Below are 8,127 nucleotides of genomic sequence, written 5' to 3'. Positions count from 1 at the left end.
TCATTATTTACCTAAACAATTCATTGTTTACGTAAATAATTCATTGTTTACGTAAATAATTATTTATTTAGCAACATTGCTGATTGTTTACAAACAATGTAAAATACGTCTAAATAATATATTGTTTACGTAAACAATATATTATTTAGACTTATATCACATTGTTTATAAACAATCAGCATTGTCATCATTTTCACGAGTTTTCATTCACAAGCACCTGGGAAATAAATGTCATGTTCCCCGGGGAATAAATCCCCGGTTACCATAGTTGCAGGAAGCCCTATTACATGGATAATCAAAAGCAAACCCAATAGAAACGCTCGAGGATTCTTCGGCTCTTTTCATTGGCGTTTCCCCAGACCTAAACAGACGACACGACACTGCTTTGCAAAGTTCCAAAAACCAACTGGCAAACTGGCAAAAGTAAACAAAAAAACAAAACTACTTCAATAAATTCATCACAAACAAATGAAACCTACCGATATGTTATGTCTTCTTACAAAGTCATGGAGTGCGTGTATCTTTGTGTGAGAAACACGAACGTCAAGTTCAAGTCAAACCAATTGACCCCTGACACACACATTTTGACCCGTGCACAAGACGTTGTATCGATAAACGAAGCACAAATAAGAAATAATGATAAAAGCAAAGAAACTAGCAACAAGATATGCAAACATCTCACAAAGCCGAGCAAGCAGATTGACAGGTCTAATGAAAAACAAAGAGGTACTGAGTCGGAAACAAGATCGCGATTCTTTCCTTCGCTGCACGACGCAAATCTTCTGTGACCTTTGACGCAACGTAGCTTCCACATTCGATTACTAAGCTTAATACTCACAACTGAAAGCCGAGGGAGTGGAATACCGAGATGAACAAACAGAACTGTGCATCCTCAAACCTGACATATTCATCCCAACATTTTATGAACTCAAAAATACAGAAAGTTGCTTTCACACGCCAGCTTTGAATGCCAGTGGTTATCCGCACGGAACTCGTGTGTTTATCAGCACGGAACTCGTGTGGTTATCAGCACGGAACCCGTGTTTCAAAGCATGGCTCCCTGTGTTGATTGTTATCTTATTTTCTCACTACCAAAATGATGGGGGGCATATCGACTTTTGTTTCATATTTATTGACCGCGGCCTTCGGCCTTCGGCCTTGATCAATAAATATGAAACAAAAGACGATATGCTCCCCCTCGGACGACAAAAAAAGCTGATCTGTTAACAACCCATCAAACATCTTATAATGTTACCAAATAAATCATTATTTACGTAAACAATGAATCATTTACGTAAACGGGCGGGGATGTAGCTCAGTCGGTAGCGCGCTGGATTTGTATCCAGTTGGCCGCTGTCAGCGTGATTTCGTCCCCACGTTCGGCGAGAGATTTATTTCTCAGAGTCAACTTTGTGTGCAGACTCTCCTCGGTGTCGGAACACCCCCGTTTGTACACGCAAGCACAAGACCAAGTGAGCACGAAAAAAATCCTGTAATCCATGTCAGAGTTCGGTGGGTTATAGAAACACAAAAATACCCAGCATGCTTCCTCCGAAAGCGGCTGCCTAAATGGCGGGGTAAAAACGGTCATACACGTAAAAGCCGTGGAAGTTTCAGCCCATGAACGAACAAACAAACAAACAATTTACGTAAACAATGAATTGTTTAGCCAACAAATTTTCCATTATTTAGGGGTTTCTAGGAAAATAAACAAATTTACGAACATTTTCTGATAAATAATGTTTGGAGATACCTTGTATTGAATTATAGTATATACACAAAGAAAAAACAAGTCGCGTAAGGCGAAATTACTACATTTAGTCAAGCTGTGGAACTCACAGAATGAAATTGAACGTAGTCCATGCTAGTGCAAAACGGAGTGAAACTGACGAGCCTGTTTGGCGCGGTAGCGGTTGCGCTGTGCTTCATAGCACGCTTTACTGTACCTCTCTTCGTTTTAACTTTCTGAGCGTGTTTTTAATCCAAACATATCATATCTATATGTTTTTGGAATCAGGAACCGACAAGGAATAAGATGAAATAGTAAAACGATTTCGGAAATTTAATTTTGATCATAATTTTTATATTTTTAATTTTCAGAGCTTGTTTTTAATCCAAATATAACATATTTATATGATTTTTGAATCAGGAAATGATGAAGAATAAGATGAACGTAAATGTGGATCGTTTTATAAAAAAATATTTTTTTTTTTTACAATTTTCAGATTTTTAATGACTACAGTCATTAATTAATTTTAAAGCCACCAAACTGAAATGCAATACTGAAGTCCGGCCTTCGTCGAAGATTGCTTGGCCAAAATTTCAATCAATTTGATTGAAAAATGAGGGTGTGACAGTGCCGCCTCAACTTTTACAAAAAGCCGGATATGACGTCATCAAAGACATTTATCGAAAAAAAGAAGAAAAACGTTTGGGGATATCATTCCCAGGAACTCTCATGTCAAATTTCATAAAGATCGGTCCAGTAGTTTAGTCTGAATCGCTCTACACACACACACAGACAGACAGACATACACACACACACACACATACACCACGCACATACACTACGACCCTCGTCTCGATTCCCCCCTCCATGTTAAAACATTTAGTCAAAACTTGACTAAATGTAAAAATGAAGCTTAGAAGTCAATTCTTGATTCCCCTAAATAATGACGCGAATCTGCTAAATAATGCATGATATAGGTAAACAATGATTTATTTAGCAACTGCTCACTTTATCCACCCCAAATTTTTTATTTTGTGAAATAAGTGATTATTTGTGTAAACATTACGTTATTTACGTAAACAATGAATTATTTACGTAAACAATGAATTATTTACGTAAACAATAGATTGTTTAGGTAAACAATGAATGGTTTACGTAAACAAAAAATTATTTGGAATTTTTTTTACATTGTATATAAACAATTACTTATTTAGCACATGAGCTTCTGAATAATGATTATTTAGCTAAAACTGGTGAAAAAAAACATGAAAAAGTATCCAAATAATTATTTGACAAACGGAATGCCATACGGCGGTGCGTTGTTTGTGCACACGTGCCAGTTTATGAGAGTGCACATGAATTTCGCAATAGACAAGGAAGTTCCAAAAGGACAAAGCTCGACAATGACAAACATAAGTGAGTCACCGTGAAATATAATTCTATTTTTGGTCCGAAACCTGGATGAGAAAGGAGGAGGAGGAAAAAAAATAATAAAAAAAAAATAAAAGGAGAAGGAGGGTTTGGGGAGTGAATACAAATCCCAATCAAGAACCGCCGCCACCCCCCCCCCCCCTCCCCCATTCGTGAACCGCATTTTCCTGTGAACGCTTTGCTTTATAATAAATGAATCTAACGTCAATTTACGAGGTGAAGCGAGACTTTTTCCACGCGATTTTATGTATCTCTTTCTGCGTGCGCACTGGTGTTGGTGTAAATGTGCGCGCGTGAACAATGACGTGTTCATTGTTTGTTTGTTTGTTTGTTTGCTTAACGCCCAGCCGACCACGAAGGGCCATATCAGGGCGGTCCGTGTTCATTGTGATGACGCATAATTATATGATACAAATCAAGAGACATTTTACAAGGGATAATGCTTTGTATCATCTTTATCAAATAAGTCACCGCGAAATGTATTCCTGATCACAAGGTATACTGCTATTTTGTCTTCTGAGAGCTTATCATGTTTTCTAATTCCAAATATCAACGCTTCATTTCTTCTCCTTGTCTTCCTCTTTTCATTTTTATTTGATCGCGTCTCTCTCTTGGTTGCGTGCTTTTTGTTTTCTTTAATCATTTATTGTTATCACAACTTCAAGTAAGCTTCACACAAAAATTTCCGCCATCGTATTTTATTTTTGCTGTATTAAACTGTAAAGGATTCGTTTATTAGCATCATTATGCCGGCTTGAATTCGAATCCACATATCACATTCGTACACATGTCACGCTATCGCAAATCACCTGACTAATATGCGCCATTCGCAGAAATGCAGTGGATAGTTTGATTTATTTTCGGACTGTAAGGCGATATTTATTTCCTCGATTTTGTTCAGCTCATCTAATTGGCGGTTGCACCTAATTAAGGTTTTCCTGTGCATTGCGCAGTCCACCTTTCCTTATTTGTTTGTTTGTTTGTTTGCTTAACGACCAGCCGACCACGAAGGGCCATATCAGGGCGGTGCTGCTTTGACATATAACGTGCGCCACACACAAGACAGAAGTCGCAGCACAGGCTTCATGTCTCACCCAGTCACATTATTCTGACACCGGACCAACCAGTCCTAGCACTAACCCCATAATGCCAGACGCCAGGCGGAGCAGCCACTGGATTGCCAATTTTAAAGTCTTAGGTATGACCCGGCCGGGGTTCGAACCCACGACCTCCCGATCACGGGGCGGACGCCTTTACCACTAGCCAACCGTGCCGGTACCTTTCCTTATCTCTTCTTCCTTTCTGTATTATGCATTTAGCGGGCTATCAAAATGAACAATCACGGTTGTGTAGTGCACCTTTTATTTGGTAGAGCCTTCTGTGAGGACATCGTTTTACTTTTAGTCAAGATTTGACTAAATGTTTTAACAAAATATAGACTGGGAATAGAGACGAGGGTGGTGGTGTATATGTGTATGTGTGTATGTATGTGCGAGTGTTTTTGTCAAGCAATCTTTGACTGCGTCCGGACTATGGTATTGCATTTCAGCTTGAAAGCTTTACAACTAATTAATGAGTTTGGTCTTTAACATTATCAACATTCTTATAAAAATAAAAATTGTGATAAGAGATTCAAAAATGATTTAATTGTAGGGGAAGGTTGCCTAATATGGACCACTTTTTGTTTCATGCTGATAACTAGCTTGTTTTCTTGCGAAGAAGTTTCATTTTGTGTTTGGTAGTCCTTCTCTCTTAGGTTAACCGTTAGGCCTAATTAGAGTGAAATAGCTTTGATAGACATTTAGCAAAAATTAAATACAGAAAAAATCACAAATGGTCCATATTAGGAGCCTGGGCGCCCAATATGGACCAGTGAAGCGGCCTTCGCGAATCACTGTAAAAAGCACACTATACTTCAAAATAACATTATACAACTTTGTGTACAAGTCAGACTAATTAAAATATGCTTTAGATTGATCTGTTTTGGGTTGATCAGAGCATTATTTGAAGCACGCCAGGAAACTAAAGAAGCTTATCAAAAACAGAGTGAAAATAAGTGAAATTATCAACTTCCACGAAAAGAAGATTTTTTGTTATATTTGTTTTGAATCTCGAGGGCTAGTTATAGGTTATTTCCAGCAAGCTTCTTGGTGGGAGCAAAACAACGCATGCATTGTAACATTGGAGAAAAAAGTGAGTCACGGGTGACACAATTCCTACACGTACGCGTACAGGTCTTTGCTACACATTCGATCATCTAGAACACTGTATTAGTCGACAGGTTGACTAAATGAGATAATTTCTCTTTACGCGACTTGTTATGTTTCAAACAAGAGCGGGTGCGCATTGTAATTTGATACGCCTTGTAATTCGAATCGTACGGTACTTTCCGGTTTTATTCAGTTTTTAAGCCCATTGCAATTTGGTCATGCAACAGAAACAAATGTTTTGCACCAAAATTAAATCTGACTAATACAAATTAAGTCATTATCATAAATAACGGCCACTGTTTTTGCAACACACAAAACAGATTTGCCACCACATCGATTTACTGGCTTGAATGAAGTCAATGCCTTCGACCTCGACCTGTTTTAGTGATAAGCAAAAATGAAAGGGGAATTACCTTTAGCCCTCTGTAAGCCAGGAAGTCTGGTGATGAAGAAACCCCGACCAGACACCCTGCTGAAACGTTTCAAATACAAGAATTAAAAAAACCAAAACATAACAAGACAGATATGTTAATGGGACGTTTGATTATAGAAAGATGTAAAAGACCACTGGAACGTCGACCTAACAGAGCGTAAGTGTAAGGTCAGTAGGCCTAGCTTTGCAATTTTTTCAGCGTTTGACCCTGATCTCTGTTTTGTTGTTGTCTTTTACTAAGTATAAACGTCAATTCTCAATTAACCTTAATGCGATAGTGCACTGACCACAGTCACACAAAGATACACAGAGGATACAGATACAGACACAGACACAGACAAAGGCAAATACACAGGCAGACAGACAGAAAGACAGACAGACAGACACACACTAACACACACAACCACACACACAACCACACACACACACCAAACAGACAGACACACAGACACACATAAACACACACACACACACACACACACACACACACACACACACACACACACACACAACAACAACAACAACAACACACACACATACATACAGACAGACAGACAGACAGATAGACACACACACACACACACACATACACACACACACATACAGAGACACACACACACATACAGAGACACACACACACATACAGAGAGAGAGAGACACACACACACACACACACACACACACACACACACACACACACACACACACACACACACACACACACACACACACACACACACCAAGCAAATACAAAAAAACATCACTGGCATTCACTCATTCGCCTCTATATCCCCCTCCCCCTTCCTTCGAGGATAGTGTTCTGTTTCAGAGTAGATTTTCTGTTGAGGAAATAAGGTGCCCCTATAGCGGGATACTGTACGAATACTTGAAATATTCGGTTTTTTGTTGCGCAACTTATGTGTGTGTCTGTTTGTAACATTGGTTTTTTTGGTTCTAGTTTTTGTATGCTAATTTTTTGTTGCAAGTTTTTCTGTTAGTTTGTGATAGTTACTGATGTTAAAATACATTGCATCTAATTTTTGTATGCATGTATTTCATGACGCAAATGAAACATAAAGTTTCTTTTTATGTTCACAATAATATATACCAACATAGCGGTATGCGGAAGAGTACCAAGATTCGTAATCTTCACGTGCGTGAAATACGTCATTGATACTTGGGAAAAAACCTGAATGTACAACTCAAATGAAACAGACTTTGAATGTTTTAGTTATTTGTGTACATACTGAACTGCCCATTTTAACGATGATGGGAAACAAAGCACACACACAAAAACTCCTTTAAAGAGACCAAAAGAACGACAACAACAACAAAACCATTGTTGTTCAATCGTTAACAATTTTGAGCACAATTGAGGTATGCATAACATGAAACTAAATGACGGTTGATAAAAGGACGTTTGACCCTTTTTAGATGATGAGACTGAAACTTGCGGTTTCTCACCGTCACAAGTTGTCGATATTAAAAGTTAAAAGTGCGAACAAAACAACAAGTTTTCTGAAACGATATTAAAACGGTCAGTGAATCTGTCGGCCTGAGCCAAAAGTAAAAGATCAACAGGGAAAACCCGGATTCAGTCATCACCGGGGCTATTGAGGTTGGCCGGGGGCACAGGGCCGCCAGTCAGGGGGTCTGGGGCCCCAGACGCAGAAGATAATGTCACTTTAATATGAGGTGCATAGTAGGCCTCTCCTGGTATTAACAAGGTTAATCGCCAGTGGAAATGTATTCCTATTTGATGTTCATATCTTTGAGTAATGTGCAGCTTTCTTTCTTTCTTTGTTTGGTGTTTAACGTCGTTTTCAACCACGAAGGTTATATCGCGACGAGGGAAAGGGGGGAGATGGGATAGGGGAAAGGGGGGGAGATGGGATAGAGCCACTTGTTAAGTGTTTCTTGTTCACAAAAGCACTAATCAAAAAATTGCTCCAGGGGCTTGCAACGTAGTACAATATATGACCTTACTGGGAGAATGCAAGTTTCCAGTACAAAGGACTTAACATTTCTTACATACTGCTTGACTAAAATCTTTACAAACATTGACTATATTCTATACAAGAACCACTTAACAAGGGTAATAAGTGAAGAATTTTATGGGTGAGAAAAGGAAAGTAAAAGGACTTTGGGGAGGCAGAAATAGAGAAGAAACAAGAAAAAGATCCAAATTAGGTTCACGGCATCGAGAGTGATGCGACCTTCTCTCAGAAGTTAGTAGAGAAGGCTCCCCCATCCACCACCCGGGGGACGCGCCTCTACGCCAATTAGGGGGCGCGAGGAATGTGCAGCTGAATATGACGCTTTTT

The sequence above is a fragment of the Littorina saxatilis genome, linkage group LG3 (genome assembly GCF_037325665.1).
Source record: "Littorina saxatilis isolate snail1 linkage group LG3, US_GU_Lsax_2.0, whole genome shotgun sequence".
Taxonomy (NCBI): Eukaryota; Metazoa; Mollusca; class Gastropoda; order Littorinimorpha; family Littorinidae; genus Littorina; species Littorina saxatilis.
The sequence above is the reverse complement of the archived record's forward strand: the minus strand, read 5'-3'. Positions refer to the sequence as shown.